The sequence below is a fragment of the Halichoerus grypus genome, chromosome 6, assembly GCF_964656455.1.
Source record: "Halichoerus grypus chromosome 6, mHalGry1.hap1.1, whole genome shotgun sequence".
NCBI classification, from domain to species: Eukaryota; Metazoa; Chordata; class Mammalia; order Carnivora; family Phocidae; genus Halichoerus; species Halichoerus grypus.
Window position 1 is genome coordinate 106,986,648 of NC_135717.1, and position 26,950 is coordinate 107,013,597.

At 37.3% G+C, this 26,950-nt stretch overlaps 1 long non-coding RNA gene across 1 annotated transcript in view; it reads left to right on the plus strand.

Annotated features, from left to right (window-relative positions):
* Positions 1-26,950, plus strand: part of LOC144382359 (uncharacterized) — a 128,090-nt gene that overhangs the window by 25,514 nt on the left and 75,626 nt on the right. Inside the window, exon 2 of the long non-coding RNA XR_013449144.1 lies at positions 2,964-3,144. This is a non-coding gene — a long non-coding RNA (uncharacterized LOC144382359). The remainder of the gene's footprint in view (positions 1-2,963; positions 3,145-26,950) is intronic.

The window sequence follows — 26,950 nt, forward strand, 5'->3', positions numbered from 1 at the left end:
TGATCCCAGGCTCCTGGGATCAAGTCCCGCATGGGGCTCCCTGCTCAGTGGAGAGTCTGCTTCTCCTTCTCCCTCTGCTGCTCCCCCTGCTTGTGCTCTCTTTCACTCTAATAAATAAATAAAATCTTTAAAACAAAACAAATAACTAGCCAATATTTATCCAATTTAGCTTTATTAGATAATTTAATTTTGCCTATTTTTCCAGATCATTTGTGTAATAAGTAATCTGGCTCAAATGTCAATATATTGCTCCTTGGCACATAAATGAAAATACTTCCATATTCTTTAGTACACAGTGTTTTCCTCATGAAGGCTGAAAGCAAGAGAAAATATACCCTTTTATTAAAAAATGCTTTTGTGTTTTGCTTTAAAAATCAGTTTTGTGACAAAGCCCAAAATGAAGTTACCTTATAAATCAATCTCTGAAATTATGAATATGTTTTAAAAGTTGAATGTTATTAATCAGAGTGATAGAGAAGAAATTTGAATAAAGAAAAATTTCTCAAAATTATCAGGTATAATATATATAACATATAACATATATATAACTATTACCTGGAATGTGTGTGTGGTGTGTGTGTGTATAAAAGACACTGCTGAGGTAAATTCTGAACTATAGCAAAATTTAATCCTAATATATAGAGTGCTTATAAAGAGGGCTTACATACCATTTTTATGGCATTTGGAATTTGGGCTCTTCAATAATTAAAAATATGTTCCGTCTATGTATGAGCTCAGTTATTAAGTATGTCATTTTATTTATTTTTTTATATAGATTTTTTTAAAGATTTTTATTTATTTATTTGACAGAGAGAGAGAGAGACAGCAAGAGAGGGAACACAAGCACGGGGAGTGGGAGAGGGAGAAGCAGGCTTCCCGTGGAGCAGGGAGCCCGATGCGGGGCTCGATCCCAGGACCCTGGGATCATGACCTGAGCCGAAGGCAGCCGCTTAACAACTGAGCCACCCAGGCGCCCCAAGTACGTCATTTTAAAAACGGAAGACATAAATAGAAAAGTAAACCACAGGTTGTACTGCTGAACTATCATTATTTACTACCTCAGATCTTCAGCTTGATGAGCACCTTTGCTTTACAAAATCTTTCAAACCCTCTAATGTGTGTATCTTCAATTTTGGAATAAAAAGAGAAATGTAACTGAAAAATAACAGAGTTTATGCTTAACAATTTGGAGGTTTTGAATTCCCCATTCTGATATATCGATTTCAGTTCATACTATTAGTTCATATTTAATAACAAACCTGCAGAATTCCTGTGGTGGTTTATTCTTTGTGATGAAATTCAGGAGAGATTGTACCATAAACAGTTTTCTTGATTATTCATAAATATTGAGGGTGAGAAAAAAACATTAAGTTGAAACAGAGTTCTCATCTATGCTGGCAAACTATGAAAACATTACCCAAGAGCATGGTTTTCTAGCTAGTAAACCACATTCAGAAATGTTTCCCAGTTCAATACAACTACATGCATTCAGAAAAGGAAATTGCTTTGTTGATATGTCCCAGGCAGATTATTTCCTGTTTGGGAAATCACTGTGCTCAGTTAATCAGAACTGAGATGGTTCTATTCATCCTCTACAAGGGGAATTGGCCAGCTCAGTGAGAATGACTTCCAAATATTTCAGTAGAATTGAAGCTCAGATTGTAAGACTCACTGGATATCTAAATATAAAACATTTGGGTTTTTTTCCTACAAATTAAAAATGCTTATTTTTATATGCTGTGATTTTTTACTTGTTTCATACTTTGTATCTTCATGCCGGAACTTGGAGTTTGAGTTTAAATTTCCATTTATGCTATCAACCTCATGAAATCCCTTCTGGTAAGATGAGACATAATTTTATAGTTATAGGAAATATTTTAGCTACTCACATTAGTAGAGGCACAAAGTTTTGGCAATCACATATTAGCCAGTAACTCCATTTTTCCCAATCACATTTTCTATATAACCTGCTACTTGTAAGTAATTGATCTAAATGTTACTGTATTAATCACTTTGTACATCCAACACTCTAAATTCCTTTCCTTTGGTATGTGTACCATACTTTTTTTTTTTTTTTTTTTTTGGTACGACTTTTCTCCTGGCCACCTGTTTCAAGCAGGAGCCTGCGAAGGTACTACCCAATCACCTCTAGTTCCAGTGATTGGACCAAGCCAGGCTGATAGAAGACGTTCCTCAAGATTTTTCTTAATTTAAGCAGAGAAGGGACCCTATGAAAAGAGATTTATTTACTAGATATATTAACAAATTTGGCATTCGTTGGTGATCATTTATTATTTAAGGTTTTTATAAACTGATTTAAAAATTCCTCCTTACATAACAAAAATAGAGTAACCTATTGTTATATTTGCATCTTACATTAATATGGGATTTAACATTTTTAGGTAGCCAAACATGTTTCATTCTATTGCTGCTTTTTAAAAATTATTGAAGTATAGTTGACATACAATGTTATATTAGTTTCAGGTGATAACATAGTGATTCAACAATTCTATATATTACTTAATGCTCACCATGTTAAGTGTAGTTACCCATACAATGTTATAATATTACAATATTTTTTTGCTGCAGAAAGCTTTGTTGTTTCCATTTGGTCCACGGCTTGGGAGAGGGCTCTAGAATGGTTAAAAAGCTGCCTCGTGGCTGCAGAGAGAGGCTTAGGCACAAGCCCTGGCACCAGGAGGATGCCTGGCCCCCTCAAAGGCTGCTGGGCTTCAGAGCCTCCTAGCGGTGCTTGAGGGTTAGCCTTGGGAAGAGATGCTCACCCACCCCAACTTGGAGGCCAGCCAGCCTGCGGAAATTAGTTAGGTGATAACCCATTTTCTTGATGAGTTTCACCTCCTCATCTGGGAAGTGGTTTTCCAGGAAATCACAGAGATGGAGGTCGGTGGGGCAGAACCCAGACCATTCATATCCAAAACGGCCTGATTCACGTTCTTCTCCAGGAGCTTGGCGGCTTCCATGGTGTCCAGGGTTTTACCCCACTTATCTTGGGACGGCTTCTGCACATCCTGGAGGAGGGCGCCACTGCAGCGCTGGTTTTACATCTTTAAGGGACATTCAGCTTCCTTGCTCTTCTTCCCTCCAGAGCCGCATAGTCCGGTGGAAATAGAAGCCCAAAGAAAGGTAAGTGTAGGAGGTCAGCAGATGCATGTTGATCAGGCAGTCGATGTCGTCCTCCACCTCGGTGGAATAATTCTGAAGAATCTGGGAGCTCATGGGGGATCAGTAAGAAGGAGCTACCCTCAAAATAGGGTGTTGGCTGGCCCCAGAGGCAGAGTGGCCAACAACATGGCTCTGAATGTTGCAACTGGAAAAAAAGGTTGGAAAAAAGGTTGGAGGGGGCGCCTGGGTGGCTCAGTTGGTTAAGCGACTGCCTTCAGCTCAGGTCATGATCCTGGAGTCCCTGGATCGAGTTCCACATCAGGCTGCCTGCTCGGCAGGGAGTCTGCTTCTCCCTCTGACCCTCCCCCGTCTCATGTGCTTTCTCTCTCTCATTCTCTCTCTCTCTCAAATAAATAAAATCTTTAAAAAAAAAAAAAGGAAAAAAGGTTGGAGGGTAATTGGGGGCTGGTAAAAGGGGCGTCCCTGGGTCTGTTTTGTCCTAACACTGTTGAAGCAAGAGACAAATCCATGGGACCTTGGACACACTGCCTAATTTTACAGTATTATTGACTATATTCCCTATGTTGTACTTCTCATTTTCGTGACTTTATTGTATAACTGAAAGCCAATACCTCCTAATCCCCTTCATCTATTCTGCCCATCCCCCCACCCACCTCTTCTCTGTCTGTCATCAGTTTGTTCTCTGTATTTAAGAGTCTGTTTGTTTTTTGTTTGTTTGTTTTGTTTTTCAGATTCCACATAAAAGTGAAATCATATGGCATTTGTCTTTCTCTGTCTGATTTATTTTACTTAGCATAATATACTCTAGGTCCATCCATGTTGTTGCAAATAGCAAGATCTCATTTTTTTAGTAATATTCCATTATATATATGTGTGTATATATATATACATATATATATATATATATACACACACACACACACACACACACAACTTCTTTATCCATTCATTTATCAATGGACACTTGGGTTGGCTATCTTGGGTTGGGTATCTTTTTGAATTGGTGTTTTCATTTTCTTTGGGTAAATACCCAGTGGTGGAATTACTGGACCGTATGGCATTTCTGTTTTAAATATTTTGAGGAATCATACTGTTTTCCACAGTGGCTGCACCAATTTACATTCCTACCAACAATGCACCAGGTTCCTTTTTCTCCACATTCTTTGTTATTTCTTGTCTTTTTGATAATAGCCATTCTGACAGTGTAAGGTGGTATCTCATTGTGGTTTTGATTTGTATTTCCCTGATGATTAGTGATGCTAAGCATCTTTTCACGTGTTTGTTAGCCATCTGTATGTCTTCTTCAGAAAAAAATGTCTATTCAGATCCTCTGCCCATTTTTGAATCAGATTGTTTGGTTTTTTGGTGTTGACTTGTAGAAGTTCTTTATGTATTTTGGAGTTAACATCTATCAGATATATCACTTGCAAATATCTTCTCCTATTTGGTTGGTTGCCTTTTTGTTTTGTGGATAGTTTTTCCTTTGCTTTGCAAAAGCTTTTTATTTTGGTGTAGCCCCAATAGTTTATTTTTGCTTTTGTTTTCCTTGCCTGAGGAAACATATCCATAAATATGTTGCTAAGCTATTGCTGCTAAGTTTGCTCAAGTGTTTGATTAATGCTCTTGATAGTACATCACACAATTACTTTCCAAGTTTTGAACATTTGTTCACGTACTTTTGCCAAGTAGCAGATCATGTGCTTCAACTCTGCAATGATAGAAAATGGCAATTGTTTTTGCTGCATTAATTCTGGAATGTGACCATTCCTAATGGGCAGAATTCAATGACAAGGAGATCATTTCCTTGCTGCTTTGTTTGGTTTAAGGCTCAGGACCACCTACCGAGTGGATGGGGGTGGGAAGGCTATTTGCAATTATTTTTAAAAAGGAAGAAAGTCTGTACACCTGTTGCACAGTTGTAATGACAGCCAAACAGGGACAAAGCATGCAGGGAGGGTGCTCAGCAGTTATTTCTCTCACATGAGGTGTAAATTCTTGGCTGTTTCAGGAATTCCTATGAAAAACATCAGGCCTAACAACATTTGCACTGAATTGTTTTTTAAGAGATTCTTCCTGCCTTTCATTTTAATTTGTAGAAAGTGATAAAGACAAGCATATTTCCAAAGGCAGCAAAACTTTATAAAAGATCTCATAGAATGAAAAATTTTAAAAGGGAAAACTAAGAGAAAAAGATAGTTATTTTTGAGCCATTTCCATTATCCAGAAAGCTCCATTGAGCAATGTTGCTCTAGAGATCCCTATTTTATAAAAATACAGTTTCAAATAAAATTTTAGATACAATTATTAGGGTCACGCCAAATTATATTTACCTTAGGTCTTAAAGAGGCTTTATACTTTTTTGTCTATCAAAAATAGAATAACAATAACAAAAAAGTGTTATGTTCTTATACTGGAATATTACTCAGTAATTAAAATGAACAAATTATAGGGACGCCTGAGTGGCTCAGTCGGTTAAGGGTCTGTCTTCGGCTCAGGTCATGATCCCAGGGTCCTGGGATCAAGTCCCAGGTCGGGCTCCTTGCTCAGCAGAGAGCTTGCTTCTCCCTCTGCCTGCTACTTCCCCTGCTTGTGCTCTCACTCTCTCTCTCTCTCTGACAAATAAATAAAATAAAATCTTTTTTAAAAAAATAAACAAATTACAGGCTTATACAAGCTTGGATAAACCTTATAATCACAATGAGATACAGAAGAAAACTATTAGTATACATCCATTTATATAAAGTTCAGAAAAAGGAATGCATACACAGTTGGCAAAAAAAAAAAAACTATAACAAAAATAAAAGGAAGTTATTATCATAAAATCATAATAATGGTTATGTCTAAGGGAAAGGTCGGAGGATATGCTCTTTTGAAAGCACACATGGGCAACATGGGCAGGCTTCTAGGTTGCCAGCAGTTTCTATTTCCTAACTTGTGCATTGGAACATTTGCATTTTCCTATAAATTCTTCTCAACGTGTTATATTTTGCAATAAAAATAGGCTAAAAATCACTGTCACAGTTCATTGAATGTGCCTACATCTTTGAAAATATCACATCCTCTTTAAACTGATAAAACTGAGTGACTATTCATAACTGCATGGAATCTAGTTGTGAGTGTACAGATTTTTTAGTGTATAAGCTAGAGTGTTACCTTTTAGTGATGAGAGGAAACGGTTAATTGAAAAATGTTGGCAGTGGGTTATGGCAAACATACTTAAACACAAATAACATCACTTTTTTATTCCCTGGGGGTGTGTATAAACCAGATGGCATATTTTTATTCTTTAAGTGGCCAGATATTTTAAATATCTTTGCTGCATTTGCTGTCATTTTCTTCTAGATGTCACGTCAAATAAAAGATTAATGGAGGTGTTTGTAGATTTAGAAGTTGATACTGATAGTGAAGTATTTATTAAGGACAAGTTAGAACAAACATTTTCCTACTACTACTAAATCCAGACTCGGTTCAAAAATTTCAGTTGAAAATGCTTCAAATATTCAAGACAATCTCTTGTGCTATTATAAATTGGAAGGGTTCAGAGGCTTTATCTTCAGATTCTTGTACAGCAAAAAGGATGGCTCATACTCAATTATTACTAGAACCTGAGGTTTTTATTTATAAGGTAGTGAACCTGGATATATATATATATATCAGATCTGCCATGATCTGGATCCTGACTACCCTTCCTAATTTATATCCTTTCTCATTTTTAATGTCTTTCCAATTTAATGCCCTGCTCCTCTCCAAATCTCACTATAGACTTGATGAATATTAAGCTTCTTGAGGTTTTTTATTTCCATGGCTTCAGTTGTTGTTTGAAGACTCTTCTGGTGACGAGTTAGAAAATTCAACTCAAGCTAGGTTAACAAAAAAGGAAAAATTTGTTAAAACTTAAAAAGAATAAAAATCTATTAAATATTTCCTGTACAATTCCAAGTCCAAAAGAAGTAGTTACTATTAAAATTTGGCTGTGGTTCAGATTTCAGATTTTATGCATACCTGCACAGATAGTTTTTTCTTCACATGGGATGATACCATCTGTGTTGCTCTTCCAGTGTTTTTTTCATTTAATGAATAATCTTACAAGACAGTATTAAAGAGTAAGTCAGAGGGCTTCCCAATTTTGTAATGGCTGCATTATGTTCATTGACATTTAGAATATTTCCAATTTATTTACAAGAATTTATGGATATTATACTGGGACTATCAGTAAAATCTGTTTTACAGGATCCAAGGTAAAGTCAAACAACCATCAGCAGGAATCCTTCGACTTTCCTTCCAGAGCTTTGAGATTAATATGTCTCTCAGTTTACATTCTCCAGAGAGCATCAGATTGGTCCAGCTGGAGTCAGGTGACACGTTTGGTCCAATCAGGTTTGACCAAAGGGCCAGGGTCGGGTAGGAAAAAACATGGCTGCCAAGAACCAACAGCTGCGGTGGGATGCAGAGCCCACGTCATGTTTGATTTTGTCTTTCTGGTGCTAACACGGTGTCTTACCGTCTCCACTGGAAGAGTTGTGACAAAGTACCTCTCTGTGATAAGTCCTGCTCTCACTTCCCGTTTACTTTAGTGTTTTACCGACATTACACGCCAAGTTAAAAGATGATTTATGTGACAGGCTCCGAAGTTCAGGTCTAGTGGGGCCAGCCCCACGGAGCTGCAATGAAGGGAAGGAAAGGAAGTCTGTGTGAGACCTGAGTACCAGATCCTTGCTTCCAGTACCCAATACACTTGCCCCCACCTTGCTTTCTCTAGCTCCAGAACTATATGTCCCAACTGCTTACCGACACCTGCATCTAGACATCCATTGGACACGTCAAATCAGCATTTCCAACACTCAACTTACCTTCTTCATACAGACTTCTATTTGTTCTGGCTTACCTTACTTAAAAGCATCTCACCCTAGGGCTGCTGGGTGGCTCAGTTGCTAATCGTCTGTCTTCGGCTCAGGTCATGATCCCGGGGTCCTGAGATCAAGCCCCCTATCGGGCTCCCTGCTCCAGGGGAAGCCTGCTTCTCCCTCTCCCACTCCCCCCACTCGTGTTCCCTCTCTCGCTGTGTCTCTCTCTGTCAAATAAATAAATAAAATCTTTAAAAAAAAAAGAAAATCTCACCCTTCTTTCCAGTCAGTCACCAACTTCTGTCAGCACTTCCTTTAAGGCCTCTCAAATCACTCCATTTTCCTCCAATCCATTACCACTGCTCTGGTTTAGGCTAGCATCTTCTCTAGCCTGCACAACTGCTAACTCTAACTTATCAAACTTCTCTCCTGCCTCTAGTCTTACTTTCTACAGTCAGTTCTTGACCCTGCAGCCAGTGAGGGCAAAACCTTTCCTTGCAGCTCTTCTCTCTTCAGAATAAAGCCAGAAGTTCTTAGCAGAGTTCAGCATAGGATAGCCTTGTGCAATGGACGAGACATTTTATGAATTGTCCACTTCTTCCATCTTAGCCTCTCTATCCTCCTTACTCATTACCCTTTCTATTTTCTTTCAGCTCCCTGATTTCTTGCCTCCAGAGCAATGGTTCTGAACCTTGACTGCACGTTAGAATCACTTGGAGAACTTTAAAAACATCCTACTAGCCTGGTCGCCCCAGACCAATGAAATCAGAACTCCTGGTGGTGGGGACCCAGGGCTAGGATTTATGTTTTTAAAGTTCCCCAGATGATTCCAACACGCAGCCAAGTTTGGGAGCCTCTGAAAATATTTGCATAGGTTCATTTCCTCTCCCTGACCCAATCCCCACCCCCCTTATTTATTCTTTTTTATTTTTTAAGATTTTATTTATTTATTTGACAGAGAAAGAGAGAGAGAGCAGCAGCAGCAGAGGAAGAGTGAGAAGCAAACTCCCTGCTAAGCAGGGAGCCCGATGTGGGACTCGATTCAGGACCCTGGGATCATGACCTGAGCAAAAGGCAGACGCTTAACCGAGCCATCCAGCAACCCTCCTTCCCCCCACCCCCGTCCCCTCGTTATTTGTTCTTGATCCCTCCTCCAAGCTGCCTAGCTCATACTCATCCTACTTATCTGACAACCCACACATACAGGGAAGCCTTTCTTGACCACAGGAATAAGTTATGTGAATAGATGCAGAGTTTTGAATAATGAGACTCTCGAGATCTCTTAATTCGTATCTATAAATTACCCTTTGGACAATTTGATATCTATATAATAAACATCTTGAAGATGTAACTGTGTTTATCAGGTTAATAATATACATTCATTCATTAACTACTACTGTCAGAGTTTGTGTTAGTTGTTTGTCTAATTATCTTGTTTCATCCTTTCAGTAATCTTTAGGAAGTATTCAAATCTCATTTTACTGCTGGGAAAACTGAAGCTTTGAAAGTTTAACAAATATAGCCCAAATATATAATATATTTAGTATATATTATTTAGTATTATTTTTATATATAGTTATATAATAGATTATATGTTTTAAATATAATTATTTTATATATTATAATAATATTCTATTTTAATTATAATTATATATTATTTAGTATATAGTATATATATTAATATATACACTAAATATGTAATATATACTGAAGCTGAAGGACGGATAACAGTATGAATCAAAAAAAATCATGAAATATCCTCCAGGTTCTTTTTTTTTTTAATTAGAATACTATAAATGAAAAGTTTTGAAATCCTTTAACAAGAAACTGTTTGGAAATGTATGTTTTAAATTTTTCAGGTGCTTATGGAAAGAACTACTCAGCAGCAGCATAGCAGAAGAATAATAAATAAAAATTTTGGAAATATCAACTAATGGTTTTGTGCAAACAACAGTGCTTCTGATAAGCACATAAAGATTCAGATAAGAGAAATGGCAAATTAGTTTATTTTTTTTAAATTGGAAAATAGTTCTTTTACAAATCTCGTGTATATTTAAGAGGATATATTTCAAAAGCAACAGTTAGGAACAAAAGCTTAAATGGGATTTTTAATAGTTTTAATGCTACAGAGATCTTCATGTCTACTGCATGGTTGACAGATACTAAGGCTTCAGAACCAGAACATAACACCACACCCTTTTTATTCACTATTCCTTCCTCTCTTAATGTCTCTCCTCCCCTCCCCTCAAATCACAATCTCTATTTTTACAGCTTGCACGGTGTGTTCATTCACCTCCCGTGTAATTACCATAAATAATCAGCAAGATAGAACCTGTGTGGTACAAATGCCACACCTTGGTTGTGTTGTGAGCAACCACTCTGAGTGGTGGCAACCTACACATTTTCACACTTTTTAAAGCCACAAAGTCCTGGAGTTAAGTATTTCACAAATAAGTCTTTTAAAACCCAATAGGCAAAATATCTGAATGCCTTTCCATGTTAATACCTGACCCAAAAGTCACCTTTTGACTGGCCAAAACACTTGACTCTACATGCCTGGGATGGGTGTTGACTGCAGCTCAGAATGATTCCTTCAAATTAAAAACAAAACACAAAAAAACAATTGTTCTGCCCTATTAAGAACTGAGCAGGGGAAAACAAAAGGCTTTGTTCAGCTGTAAATCATGTAAAAGCTGGGGTATGTTACCTGCTTCTGCCAAGACTAAAGTAAAGCAATCAGCAAGATGACTTCAGGGATTGCAAAATCCCAGAAAAGGAATATTATGGAATTTTCTTCAGCCAGATATTAGTGTGAAAGGAAAAATAAAATAATCAAATTAAGTAATAAAATTAAATTAAAAATCAGAGATTCTCAATAAATAATAAGATAGGCAGGAAACGCTCCCATTATGGGTTTCTTTGGCTCATCCCCTGTCTTCACTACCAGACTCAAGCCTCCAGTAAGTATTAATTTTCCCTTTGCATGTGCTTAGTTGTGAGCTCTGTGGGTCCTCCTAGCTGCAAGACAAATTTCTGTCCCATTCTTCCCAAAGAAAGTGTGAGGTTCTTTAGCATGTAATAATGAGCCTCCAGTTTTGGAGAGTTACAAAACTCTGATTTCTAAATCACTAATACCACTTCCCACCCAGCCCCATACATATATGGGGCCCAAGGTGTGCAAAAACACAATTAGATGGTACTGTATAAACCAGTCAGATTCCATAACTTAAAAGTGAAGAAATTGAGAGTCAGAAAGAGAATTCTTTTTCTCAAATTCACACTAGTTATTGGCAAACTAAAATGGAATTTAGATCTCATGAGTTCTAGTCAAGCATATTTTCCTATACCTAATTTTTATCTTCATAAGTTTATTTTGCTTACAAAATTTCACAACATATGTTGAGATAGCTGGAGATACCTGGATTATCATAAAACTAAGTGTGGGATCATCACCAAAGAGAAGCATAGAACTTATTTGAAATTCCTGAAAATTCATTTTGTTTTTGTACTTAATCACAAACATCACAGATGCCAGGTTTGTTTGGTTGTTTTTTTTCAGTATCTAGGTTTTGATAGCACAATTTCCCCTGGGTAATCTGTTTCTTATCATAATTTTGCAATGTAATTTTAACTGTTGCATTTTCCTGTCGTTTGTCATTGTCATCCTTCCCAATACTGACTAACCATTGCACACTGTATGGTACAACTTCTCTGGAGGAAGTACTAAGAAACTTGAGATAGATGAGCTTCTTACCTCTTAACTCTCTGCTTTTTATGCAGCTTTCCTTCTTGGCCTTGGTAAGTGCCCTCTGGAATAAACTCAACTGAGCCAAATCCATTCTGATGACTTGTCTTACAAGATCTTGTACCAGATTTACTTCACTCATTAGCTAAACATTAAATAAATCTCCTTTTCTCCTCTTCTTTGGGTGCTCCAGTGACCAATGGATTTAGATGTAAACTTCATGAAGTCAAGACGTAATTATTTTTACTTAGCAGCTCTTAGTTCAGTGACCTGTCCGTGATATGCTATTAAGTGTTAACTCTCTAAGCACACGTGATGAGCATTACCCAAATGCAATTCCAGGATACAATCCTAGGTTCTCCAGGGTCCAGGGCACCCAACAGGCATTACAGCATGTTACTTAGCTGCAGCCTGTGCTTTGGCCAATTATGCTACTTCTTCAATCCCAACTTGAGCTTTACATTGGAAACTATATTTACCATTTCTCCCCACTTCTAAGTTCAGATATAACTAAAAATATTACATGCACATCTTTCAGACTGTGATCTCCTTACAGGCAATGACTATGAAGTATTTAACCTTGACTTCCCAGTGACTAATTGCCTAATTCTTGTGGGTATTTAACAAATGTTGAATCAATAAATTAATGAATAAATAAAAAATGAATGAATTTGTTCCAAATCCGTCCCATACAAAGATAATGCTGTTAATACTATACACTAAGGCCAGTTTCTCTTTTGTGATCTATGTTTCCTTGCCCTTTCCCTAACTGCAGTTCCCTTTCTTCATCTCTGCCTCAAAAGAAAGTATCTCTTTTCTGTTATGGCCCAAGATTATAGGGAACTACAAAGCTTACAGAAGATGCTGATCTCATATATGAAAGTAATGAGATACTCATTGGCATGCCCCAATACATTATTGGATATTTACTGGAGACAAGATCAGATTCCAGTTTACAAGCAAAACTGACACCATTCATTAAGAAATTATCTGGGGCCTGAAGGTTGAAAGAGAACACACAACTTCAAAGTCAGGAGGCTAGACTGGAACTCAGCAAGGAAAGGAATTAGAAGGGTAGGAAGGAGATGTAAGACAAGTTGGTGCTAAAATAGACATGAGCTTTTTTTTTTTTTTTTAAGATTTTATTTGTTTATTTGACAGAGAGAACGCGCAATCGGGAAGGTTGGGGGGGAAGCAGCAGAGGCAGCGGGAGAAACAGACTCCCTGCTGAGCAGGGAACTAGATGCAGGGCTTGATCCCAGGACCCTGAGATCATGACCTGAGCTGAAGGCAGATGCTTAACCAACTGAACCACCCAGGCACCCCAACATGAGCTTCTAAATGCAACCACAGAGGCAGCTCATAGCTTCACCCCAGCCCCTGCAATGAGCTCTGGATTGTTGACAGTTGCTCAGCTACCATACTCCTTTCCACACAACTATCTCAGTTGCTCATAAAGGATTTGTGACTTTTCTTTTTTTTTTCCTTCCTTTTACCTTGTAGGACTCCTTTGATAGTCAGTTATTAATTACATTTCAAATGTCAGCAAATGTACTACTTGTTCTGAAATCTGAACCCTACTCAAGACCATTTGCTATGGCAAGTTCTGTGTCTCTGACCCCACAGACTAAGTATAATAGCTAAGGCAGAGTATTTTAAATGTACAAATCCTTCACCACTGACTCCACTTCTAGGAATTTAACCTAAGGAAATAATCATAAATATCCTCACATTGATCTTTCATTTATAATGTCAAAAAATTGGAAACAACTTTAAAGTTATACACGAGAGATTGGTTAAGTAAATGACGATACATTCATACAATGGATACCGTCAGTTAAAAATAAAGTTGCAATGGGATATTAGCATTATTACTATTACCATGAAAACATGTTTATCATATATTTTTTAAAATATATGTTATTTAGCTATTTTTTATGCACGTCATTATGCACATAAGAAAAGTAAAATATTAACAGTGGTTATTTTGGGTAGTAAGATTATGGTGAACTTTGTTTTATTTATGTGTGTTTTTGTTTACTTTTAAATTTTTACATCCCCAGAACTTATTTATTTTATAACTGGAAGTTTGTACCTTTTGACTACCCTACCCATTTCACTCATCTCCCACTTCCCAACACTGGCAACCACCAATCGGTTTACCATATCTATGAGTCTGTTTTGGGTTTTCGTTGTGTGTTTTTGTTTTATCACATTGAGGTAAGTTCCTTGTATAACCACTTTGTTGAGAGTTTTTGTGATGATAGGATGTTGAATTTTGTCAATTGCTATTTCTGCAACTATTGAGATGATCATAGGATTTTTCTTTTGTTAATGTGGTATATCACGTTGATTAATTTGTGAATGTTGAACCACCCTTGCATCCCTGGAATAAATCCCACTTGATTGTGGTGTATGATCCGTTTAATGTATTGTCGAATTTGGTTTGTTAATATTTGTTGAGGATTTTTGCATCTATGTTCCTCAGGGATATTGGCCTATAATTTTCTCTTTCTGGGGAGGTCTTTGGTTTCACTGGCCTTGTTTTATTTATTTGTTTGTTTGTTTGTTTGTTTTAGAGAGAGAGTGAATGTGAGCAGGAGGAAGGGCAGAGGTAGAGGGAGATTGAGAATCTCAAGCAGACTCTGCGCTGAGTGCAGAGCCTCATGCAGGGTGCATTCTCACAACCCAGAGATCATGACCTGAGCTGAAATCAAGAGTCAGCCACTAACAGACTGAGCTACCCAGGTGCTCCAGAAATTCTGGCCTTGTAAAATGAGTCGGAAGCACTTTTTCCTCTTCCATTTTTTGGAATAATTTGAGAAGGAAAGGTACTAATTCTTCTTACGTGTTTAGTAGAATTCACCTGTGAAACTGTCTGGTTTTGGGTTTTTGGTTTTCAGGAATTTTAAAATTACTAATTCAATTTTATTACTTATAATTGGTCTATTCAGATTTTCCATCTTTGTGATTCAGTCTTGGAAGTTTGTGTATTTCTAGGAATTTTTCCATTTCTTCTAGGTTTTCTAATTTGTTGGTGTATAATTGTTTGTAGTGTCTTACAGTTCTGTGTATTCCTATGGTGTCAGTTGTAACTTCTCTTTCATTTCTGATTTTATTTATTTTGGCCTTCTTTCTTTTTTTCTTGATAAGTCTGGCTAGAGGTTTATTGATTTTGCTTATCTTTTCAAGGAACAACTTTCAGTTTCATTGATCTTTTTTGTCTCTATTTCATTTATTTCTGCTTTGATCTTTATTACTTCCTTCTAATAACTTGGCAGTATGTTTGTTCTTTTTTAAATTTCTTTAGATATAAAGTTAGATTGTGTATTTGGGATTTTTCTTGTTTCTTTTTTTTTTTTTAAGATTTTATTCATTTATTTGTCAGAGAGAGAGAGAAAGAGCGCACAAACGGGGGAAGGGGCAGGCAGAGCAGGCAGAGGGAGAAGCAGCCTCTCCGCTGAGCAGGGAGCTCAATGCGGGATTCAATCTCAGGACCCTGGGATCATGACCTGAGCCGGAGGCAGACTGAGCCACCCAGGCGTCCCGGGATTCTTCTTGTTTCTTGCGATAGGCCTGTATCACTATGAAATTCCCTCTTAAAACCGCTTTTGCTGCATCTCATAGTCTTAGAAAGTTGTCATTCCATTTTCATTTGTTTCAAAGTATTTTTTTTAGATTTTATTCATTTATTTTGACAGAGAGAGAGACAGCAAAAGAGGATACACAATCAGGGGTGAGTGGGAGAGGGAGAAGCAGGCTTCCCACTGAGCAGAGAGCCCGACGTAAGGCTCAATCCCAGGACCCTGGGATCATGACCTGAGCCAAAGGCAGACGCTTAACAACTGAGCCACCCAGGCGCCCCGTTTCAAAGTATTTTTTTTTAAGATTTTATTTATTTATTTGACAGAGAGAGAGACAGTGAGAGCAGGAGCACAAGCAGGGGGAGTGGGAGAGGGAGAAGCAGGCTTCCCGCGGAGCAGGGAGCCCGATGTGGGACTCGATCCCAGAACCCTGGGATCATGACCTGAGCCAAAGGCAGACGCTTAATGACTGAGCCACCCAAGGTGCCCCATTTCAAAGTAATTTTTGATTTCTTCTTTGATTTTTCATTGACCCACTGGTGGTTTAGTAACATTTTGAGGCTCCATGTGTTTGTGTTTTTCCCAGTTTTCTTCTTGTAATTGATTTCTAGTTTTGTGCCCTAATGTGATCTATCCTGAAGAATGTTCTATGTGTACTTGAAAAGAATGTGTATTCTGCAGTTTGGGGGTGAAATGTTCTGTATGTATCTATTAAGTCCATCTGGTCTAATGTGTCATTTTTTTAAGTGTGTATTACTTTTCATTTTTTGAGGAACCTCCATATTGGATTCCATACGCTGCCCCCATTTACAACCAATAGTGCACAAGGATTTCCTTTTCTCCATACCCTCACCAATGCTTGTTATGTCTTGTCTTTTAAAAAAAAATTTGTTTTATTAAGATAAAATTTTCATATAACATTATATTGCTTTCAAGTATACAACATAATGATTTTATTTTCATATACATTGTGAAACGGTAACTGTAATAAATCTAGTTAACATCTGCTACCATACATAGTTAGAAATTTCTTTTCTTATGATGAAAACTTTTAACATCTACTCTCTTAACAACTTTCAAATATGCAATGCAATATTATTAACTATAGTCACCATGCTGTATTTCTTGTCTTTTTGCTAATAGCCAATCGAGTATGTGTGAAGTGATCTCATTGTAGTTCTGATTTGCATTTCCCTCATAATTAGTGATGTTTAGTACCATTTTGTGTACCTGTTGGCCATGGTATGTCTTCTTTGGAAAAATGTCTATTCAGATCCTCTGCCCATTTTAAAAATCAGATTGTTTGTTTCTAATTGTATGATTTCTTTATATATTTTGGATAATTCCTTACCAGATATACAGTTTGCAAATATTTTCTCCCATTTGGTAGGTTGCCTTTCATTTTGTTGATTACTTCCATTGCTATGCAGAAGATTTTCAATTTGATATAGTCCCACTTGTCTATTTTTACTTTTGTTGCCCTTTTTTTTTTTGGTGTCAAATCCAAAAACATCATTGCCGAAACCCATATCAAGGAGCTTATCCCCTATGTTTTCTTCTAGTAATCTTGCTAAGCATTTGTACCATAGGAAGCCAATGCTTTTAAAGCTATGTCTGTGAAATCAATATACTGGATCTTGGCTTGAATAAAAAATAAATGAAATGGAAAAGAATAGAAAATATCTGAGTTAATTCCTCCTAGTAAGGAAAGGTGTTGTTTCATGGTACTTTAATTTCAGTCATGTATGTATTTATTTGGACATGAGGTAAATATTCTTTATGTAAGGATATCCACGTATCAAATTACTTTGATAGTGTGAGCACACAGACTAGATCTTCTCCTAAAATGTGTGTTCTTCTTAAAGATTGTATTTACTTACTTGACACAGAGAGAGAGCACACAAGTGGAGACGGGGGAGAGGAGCAGAGAGAAAGCAGCCTCCCTGCTGAGCAGGGAGCCCAATGCGGGCTCAATCCCAGGACCCTGAGATCATGACCTGAGCCGAAGGCAGCCACTTAACAAACTGAGCCACCCAGGCGCCCCTAGAATGTGTTTTTTTGATTGTGGTGGAGATATCTTTGAATGGGTACTGGATGCTTCAGGTGGATAAAAGGGAATTCCCTGGGATTTAAGGATGCAGAAAGAGAGATGAGAGCATCAAACAATCCAATTTCTTTTGTGGCTTTCTCAGCAACCCTGGGCTCCCCTGGGGAAACTTAACTGTGAGCCCCATTCAGCAGTTTCCTGGAAAAATGGAGATTCTGCTTCCATAATTGTAGTGAATAGAATTTTTGTAGTTACTAAAGTTTAGGACAACAGGATTAGTGTAATTTATGGAGCTCCTCAAGATCTTACTGTCTTTACCTAAACCAGAAACCAATTACTTGCTCTTTGGTGTAAAGTGGTATTAATCTGTACAAGCCACTAGAAGAGCATTTTATAACAACTAAATACTCACATATATTGATATATTTCCAAATAATATGGTGAAGAGATTGTAGTGCCTTCTTTGACCTTCTAGAATCCAAGATTCTAAACAATTTGGGAAGTCAAAATTTATCCTGCTTATTGATTCTATACCAATTCTTGAGTCTGCATCTTTTCTTGGATGTTCTCTGCTCCAATATAGTCCAGAACTTATTTTTTTTAATTGTAAACATTTTTTTTACTTTTTGTATTGACATATCACCAACACACAATGTTACATTAGTTTCAGGTGTATAACATAGTGATTTGACAAGTGCATATGTTTTGCTGTGCTTATCACAATGTAGCTACCATCTGTCACCATACAATGCTATTACAATACCATTGACTATATTCCTTATGCTGTGCCTTTTATCCCCATGACTTTCTCATTCCATAACTGGAAGCCTATATCTCCACTCTCCACCTGTTTTGCCCATCCCCTCACCCCCCTTCCAACAACCATCAGCTTGTTCTCTGTATTTATGGGTCTGTTTCTGTTTTTTATTTATTTTGTTTTTTAGATTCCACATATAAGTGAAATCATATGGCATTTATCTTTCTCTACCTATTTCACATAGCATAATACCCTCTAGGTTAGTCCAGAACTTCTTATCTGAGCAAAGGAATCTCGAAAAAAATATGCTATGTCTTATATGACTTTAACTGTTGCCTATTCAATGAGTTGCATTTGAAAGAGGACCTAGTACTGTCCAGAAGAATCTTTTTTTTTTTTTAAGATTTTATTTATTTATTTGACAGAGAGATTGCAAGAGAGGGAACACAAACAGGGGAGTAGGAGAGGGAGAAGCAGCCTTCCTGCTGAGCAGGGAGCCCGACGTGGGGCTCGATCCCAGGATTCTGGGATCATGACGGAGCCGAAGGCCGACGCTCAACAACTGAGCCACCCAGGCGCCCCTGTCCAGAAGAATCTTTAACACAAAAGAATGAGTAGATCTATGACAGGCCACAAAGAGATCCATAACACGTATTTCTCATACTTGGATCTTCATCGTCCTTTGACATCCTCCCCCAGTGTAAACCTCTAAGCTATAGTCAGGTAACCTCAGCTCTACTCTTCACATGCACCCAGGTGAGACTTTCAGTTGGAAGAGAGCAATGTGAGGACGCAGACACCACATCATATACATTTTCTGGTGAAGATGATTGCAGAGATATATGGTTTTCAAGGGAGGAGTGGTAGAGTCTTTGATGTCTAGTGTCCAAGGTCAGTGATGTAGGCTGGGAGGTCTGTGCCCAGAAGGAGAGCAATGAGATCTTTGCTGGAGTGGTTCTGCAATGTGATTTGGGCTTTCTTTCTGGCTGCTTTGGTTACAAACCTGACTATCATAGAAATTCTGTGATCTTTCTAGTATCTGTTAATCTGTTTCTTGCTCTTTAAATTAGTTAGAATGAGTTCTGTTGTTTGTGATTAAGAGCCCCAATTGATACAGGTTCCTTCTTTCCTTCATATTATACTATATAAAAAACGATGGGAAAACCATGACACAATCATCTGGTGATGTCAGAGAGTTTTTCACATGTGTTATCTAATACCCACCTATATATTCTTTCTTTTTAGGAAAGCTAGAAAACAACTGATGGAAAGCTATTTAATTTTTGGATTGACATGTATCTAAAATGGAAACTTGGAAAAGTGATATTTGGCGGGTGCCTGGGTGGCTCAGTGGGTTAAGCATCTGCCTTCAGCTCAGGTCATGATCCCAGGGTCCTGGGATGGAGCCCCATGTCAGGCTCCCTGCTCAGTGGGGAGTCTGCTTCTCCCTCTCCCCATCCCCCACTCGTGTTTTCTCTCTCTCTCTCTCTCAAATAAATAAATAAAGTCTTTTTTAAAAAAAAGTGATTATTTGGTTTGGGGTCTTAAAGATGAAATACTGAAAACCAGAATGGAGGCCTTGACATTTAAAGCAGCTCTTCCTTTGCCATTTGCTCAAATGGTTACTTTTTTTCATCTTTTGTTCTACTGGGATGAGATAGTATTATTGGATTTACATTAATTAATGGATTCCATTCCTCTGTGCAAGGAGGGACAGTCTAGAGTTATAAAGTAAATAAGTAGATGGAAAAAATAAAAATATGGCATTCCTTTACCTGTTCATTATAGTCCTTAACATTAAAAGCAAAATAAAAATTGCAAAGTTGTGTTCTCTTTTTATTGACCTAATTTATTTGACAGATATTACAAAAATAGAACTTAATGTAATGCTTGACACACCGATATCAATGAATACTTTTTAACGAAAAGAGTAAATATTTAGTAAGCTCCTGAGCTCTCAGGATCATGAAAGCCAGAATCAAAAGGATGTCTTCCCATCTAAAAGACGTTTTCATTGATTCAGTGGGCCTTTCTATCACAGTAGCCAAACTTACTGTGCCATTTCCTTAAGAATTCTGTTGAACTCACATATTGGAAGGACCACAATAAGAAACAAACATTCTAGTCATTAAAATGTTATAAAAAAAGAAAAATTTAAAATTCGTATTCTCTATGTATTTGTATGTGTGTGTGTTTCCTTTTTTAAAACCCTAGAACTAGCATTTTGAGCTCTACTTCTGAAAGATGAAGCAAAAAGTTTAAGAATTGTCATATTATCTTTTGCTTATAATATAATTTGTTAAGTGGGAAAGTTTTTTTGAGACCAGGCTTAGGCCTCCCAAGGCCCAGTAGAGCAGATTAGTAAATATCAGTGACTAACATTTGAACTTTAACCATGATCATGGCAGTTTAAGGTAACCTTTATTAATCATTTCTATTATAATCTCAACAGCAAAGAATCTGAGTTTTGGTGCCACTGAGAAACAAAAATATTTATTTTAGCGTCAGTGTTGACACACAGAGAATGAAAGCATTATGTGTGTCATGAGAAGTTTTAGATACATGTCAAATTAGTGTATGAATCAGTTACACTTGGAAAACTGGGCGGGGGAGGGTGTTACATGGAAAACTCTAACCTGGAGTAGGCTGACAGTGAAAATAATGAAATAAAGTAAAATATACCTTGTAAACTCAAAAAATTATCTATTTCCAAGTTTTGTGACCAGTTTTCTGAGGTAGAGAGCATTGAAAAAAATTTTTTTAATTTATTTATTTTAGAGAGAGAGAGCAAGAGCATGGGGGGTGGCGAGAGGGGGAAGGGCAAATAGAGAATCTCAAACAGACTCCATGCTGAGCATGGAGCCAAATGTGGGGCTCAATCCCAGGACCCTGAGAACATGACCTGAGCTGAAATCAAGAGTTGGACGCTCAAAAAACTGAGCCACCCAGGCACCCTGAGGACATTTTAAAAATTGCTTTCAACAAATGTCTTTGAAATATTTGCAAAACTTCTTGGAAAATCTAAGCTTGTGCTTGGTAAGCAAGGAGCAGGAAGGAAAAGAAGGGAGGTAGAAAGACTGCTGAAATAAAAACTTCTGAATAGAGTCAAGTATGAGGTGGTATCAAAAGGAAAGAGCTCGGGTTTGAATCTTAGCTCCATTTGGCATCTGTGTAATTAAATCTCTCTATTCTTCAGTTTACATATTGGTAAATGGTTAAAATACTTACTCTCCAGGATTTTAAGTATTAAATGAAAAGTACTTGGCATAGCACATGGCGTTTAATAAACTGCCAGTAAATGGTGATGATGGCATTGACAATGAAGACAATGATGATACTGTTTTGAGGAAAGTAGGCAAGAGTAGAGCCATGTTTTCTATAACTGGTTCGTCAATGCTCAGGCTGCACACTAGACCTACTCAAGCAGGACTTCAGGGGTTGGGATCCAGAAATATATATTTTTAGAAATCCCTAGTGACTGTATTAATAAACTGATTTTAAGGACTACTGAAATTCAGTAAAATTTGCTGGCATCTTACTAACTTTTGTGGTGTGAAGGAAACCACAATCTCATGATGTCTAAAAGTAACCAAGGAAAGAACTGTGAGTGAATTATTGTGAGCTCACATCCTTCTTTACACTTGTATGGGTCTCTAGACCTCATGTGAGACTACCCTCTGTCTATCTGTAATGCTAGGATGCTAATTTAAATAACCTCTTCAATTGAAAAAATAAGTAAATAAACAGATGTTGATATTCTCTGTAAGACTGATAAACATTGAAAAAGCAAATAACTATACTTATGTTGATCCATAAATAATATCTCTAACCTCTGAAGGTATCAGCTGTGGGTTGTTTGGGACTCAAGTGAGGCAGAATTTCCAAACCCCATTTGCCTTTATGTTCCCATTAGTGATTTTCTAATTCTATTCCAGAAAGTGAGATGTCACTATGGGGTACAACCCTAATTCTAACTCCACAGTTTTCCACTCTGGTAGGTAAGTTTGACCCATGGACATTTCTCTGTATCCTTAAGTGGGTAAGACTAACCTCTGGAGATAAGTGTTGACAAGGGTGTGGAGAAAAGAGTACCCTTGTGCACTATTGGTGGGAATGCAAACTGGTGCAGCCACTGTGGGAAATAGTATGGAGGTTCCTCAAAAAATTAAAAATAAAACTGCCATATGTATGATTCAGCAATCCCACTTGGGGGATACATTCACTTTGGGGAATATATCCAAAGAATATAAAAACAGGATTCAAAGAGATATCTGCGCTCAGTGTTCATTGCAGCATTGTTCACAATAGCTAACATGTGGAAAGCACCTAAGTGTCCATAATGAATGAATAAATGAAGAAGATGTGATATATATATATATAATGAAATATTACCCAGCCATGAATATTATTCAGCCATGGAGGAAATCCTCTCAGGTGCAACAATTTGGATGAAACTTGAGGGCATTATGTTAAGTGAAAAACTCAGGCAGAGAACGACAAATACTGTATGATATCACTTATATGTGGAGTCTAAAAAAAGTCAAACTCAGAGAAACAGTAAAGTGGTGGTCACCGGGAGTTGGATGTGAGGGGAATGGGAGATATTAGTCAAAAGGTACAAACTTCCAGTTATAAGATTATAAGTTCTGAGATCTAATGTACAGCATAGTGATTATAGCCAATAATGCTATAATATATACTTAAAAGTCTCTAGGAGAGTAAATCTTAAATGTTCTCACCACAAAATGAAATGATGTTTATGTGACAGGACAGTTATGTTAGCTAATGATATGGCAGTGATCATTTTGCAATATATAAATATATCAAATCAACAGGTTGTACACATTAAACTACACAATGTTATATGTCAGTTATACCTCAATAAAACTGGGAAAGGAAAAAAAAAGATGAAGCTTCAGGATACCAATGAATGTTAACTAGATTGTAGGGAAATCAAATGAAATTGCTTCACTTATTAAAAATGACTAATCTATGCATTTGCTCTCCATCTTCAGTCCATGTAGTGTATTTATTTTAGGTCCTTTTGCAATAATTTGTATTCTCTGGACTCAGGTTAGTCACATGTTCTGAGATATAATCTGTACAGGAGCATTGCCTACTGTGATACACTCAAGCTTACCACTTAGGGCAAGATGGTTCCATTATATAACACAATTTTAAAAGAACCAATTTGACCTCTGGGACTGACAGGGAAATAGCCTTTAGCAGCATTTTTGGGAGGGTATATCAATAGCAAGACAGTAACAATAATAATAATAATGTAACATTTATGTAACACTTTATAATTTAGAAAAGGCTTAGCAAATACTGTTACATTTTTAGTTTTGAGAACCTTTATTTCATTTAGCTTGATTTTTGTAATCAAAAATAAAAGAAAAAGAGAACAACATTAAGGAATCACTTGCCCAAATATGCAAGCACTAACAGCTGGAGTTAGATATTTAATTCCAATACTCTATTCACTAAATGATGTTCATGACTATGTTCACTGTAAAAAGCTGATCACAATTTTTTTTTTAAGATTTTATTTATTTATTTGACAGAGAGAGACACAGCAAGAGAAGGAACACAAGCAGGGGGAGTGGGAGAGGGAGAAGCAGGCTCCCCACCAAGCAGGGAGCCCAATGTGGGGCTTGATCCAAGGACCCTGGGATCATGACCCGAGCTGAAGGCAGACGCTTAACGACTGAGCCACCCAGGCGCCCCTTGATCACAATTTGTATGTAGTTAAGAAATACTAGCTCATTGCAATTTTTGATGTTGATTCTAAAATTAAGTACAATAGTTCCTTTCAGAAGGTGTTACTAATGGGGTCAAGGAGCTAATTTATTGAATCCTCAGGCAAAAGATGACCTCCTATCACAGTCCTTAGTCTTTCATAATATCTTCTGTGTCCACACAGAAATATTATTCATTGGTTTCAATAATCCTTCCGCAAGAGGTAGTTAGAAAAAAAGAACTACCCTGCTCAGCAGGGAGCCTGCTTCTCCCTATCCCTCTGCTGTTCCCTCTGCTTGTGCTCTCTCATAAATAAATAAATAAATAAATAAATAAATAAATAAATAAAATCTTTTTTAAAAAAAGAGGAGAACTACATATTTAGCGCAGAGATCTATTGCAAAGTTTCTTTTATGAGGAATAAGGTAGAGGAAATGGGAAGCCTTATGTAAAATCTGCAGCCATAATTAAAGGGGTAATAATAAAATTCTCATTGAATTACATAGGATGAGACTCGGATCCAATAATAATTACATAGTGTGTTTTAATAACACTCTACAATCACTAATTAGGTAGTCCAAACATCTTCCTTATGAGGTAGGGTGAGTACTGTCATCCCTGTCTTGCCTATGAGGAAATAAAAATGCAGATTGGTTCCATGACATGTCCAGTCATACAGGTGAGTCATGGTAAAGCTGAGATTAGAACCCACAGCTCTGTTATTCCTAGAACTTGCTATTCTGCTTTCCCAGTTTAATGCTAAAATATTGTTCTTTATGGTTTAGGATTATCATTCCTGAGTAAGTGTTTTCATAAGAGTAATGTCACTTCCCATTGTATTTATAGCTTTTTGGCTAATTTAAAGAACTTGGTAGAAATTCATTATGCTGTCTGTCATGATCTTATAGCCATGTGTCCATTTTCCAATAGGGATGGAGGGGAATACAGGAGATGATGGGAGAGGTGCAGAGAAAATGAGATTTACACTATAGGATATGTATACATATATGAATGTTTGTGTGGGTATGTCTGTACCTACCCTAAATTCTGCAAACCCATATACACATGTATACACACCCTGGGTAACCCATAATGTGTCTCAGAACAGCCATTTTGAACTGAAATTATTGGGAACTAAAATGGAGGCCCCCCAAACTATTTATAGAAATGAATTAGACAAAAGCTAGCAGCTACCTTAACCTGAACTAGATGCAACGGAAAATCAATTTTGGTCTTGGTTCCATTGTTAGCATAGTCCTTAACCCCAACAAACTTTTCCAATACTGATATCTATCTGAAGAAAGCAACATTGTATACTTCAAGAGCACTGGTTTTGGAGTCCAAAGACTTGGTGTTTAAGGCCCAGCTCTACCATGTAACCTTGAGGAAACCCCTTACCCACTCATTTTCCTCAGAGGTAAAATGAAAGCAGGTTAGGGCCCCCAACAAGGTGTGTTCAGCTAAAACTCCTCACACAGGATTTATACCAACTGAAACATAACATGGTTGCTCCTGAAGCTCCTGCCAACCCACTGGGCCCAGTCTTTATTCCAACTTCCCTACTCCTTCATTGCCCCTGCAGCTACCCTGCTTACTTCATCATGTTGTATAAGGATCAAATAGGATAATGCACAGGAATTCTTTATAAATTTAAATATGGGAAAGGGTGTTGAGAAGGGGGAATAAAGTAAGTATTTGTTGTTACCAAAGGTGAAATGGTACAAAGTAGATAAAATCTGAAAAGGATGCAAAATCATGCCCATGATGGCTGATTAGAAGCTAGTCAGCAATCACCATAATGCTTGCAACTTCTAAGATGGTGCATGTATTTTAATTAAACTTGAATGTAACTTAGCTGGAATATGTTTAAACCTCTCGCAGAAATTTGCATCTTCTAGATGCAGGACACATTATTTTCTTTAATTTTTTAAGACCTATGTTATGCTTTCTTTTTTTTTTTTTTTTAAGATTTTATTTATTTATTTGACAGAGAGACAGCGAGAGCAGGAACACAAGCAAGGGGAGTGGGAGAGGGAGAAGGAGGCTTCCTGCCAAGCAGGGAGCCCGATGCAGGGCTTGATCCCAGGACTCTGGGATCATGACCTGAGATGAAGGCAGACGCTTAACGACTGAGCCACCCAGGCACCCCTGTTATGCTTTGTTTAAAGTCTCCAGTAATACAGTGCAAAACATGCTCCTGAGCATTTATCAGTTGCCACAGAATTTCCTCTCAGAATTTAACTTCTGTCTTCAATTATCAGAATAAGTGGAGAAAATTTAACTTTTTATGGCATTTCCTCTCCTTTTATTTTTCAAGTTAGAAGAGATTGCAAACTTACAGGAAATTAATAATAATAACAAATATTCCTACCAATTGCTGTGAGCCAGGTTTTGTTTTATGCACTTTACATGGTTTGAGTCATTAGATTTTCACACTAACACCTTGGGGTAAGCATATCAGTTTTCCCCATTTTATAGGTAAGGAAAGTGAGGCCCAGGGCCACACAACTAAATAAACAGCTGAACTGGGATTTGAATGCAAGTCTTTGGCTCCAGAGACTGGGTCTTGACCAGTTCATGATACCACCTACTTTTATACAAAGAGAACCTAAGCCTCAAAATCTGATCCATGCTAACATTTTTCCATGTTTTTTCCAGATTACTTTCCTCTCTGGATGGTAGTAAGCAGATGATAAACAACAGAAGCCAGTGACCCCTACCTTGTGCCCCTTCCCAAACCCGTTGCCCTCCTCAGAGCCAATGTTAGTCAGGAAATTCTTGTGTTCTTCATCAGCGTGTCTTTGAAAATTCACACCTGAAAAATGCCATGAGTATATTAGAAAATTTGGTTAAAAAAGTTTTATTACCGATCAGATATTTAAAAAATTGTAAAAGTATTTTGCAATTCTTGGTCAATAATTTATTCTTCATCAGAGATGTTCACTTTCAGTTACAGAAGAAAAAATAGAAAGTACTGTATAGGATTCAGAACCAACTGAGCCACAATTTGTCATAATAATTTCCTTGATTCAGTTGTCTTCTTTCTAAGGTGTACATTCACTTATAGGCTTTATTGCACTGCTCAATAAC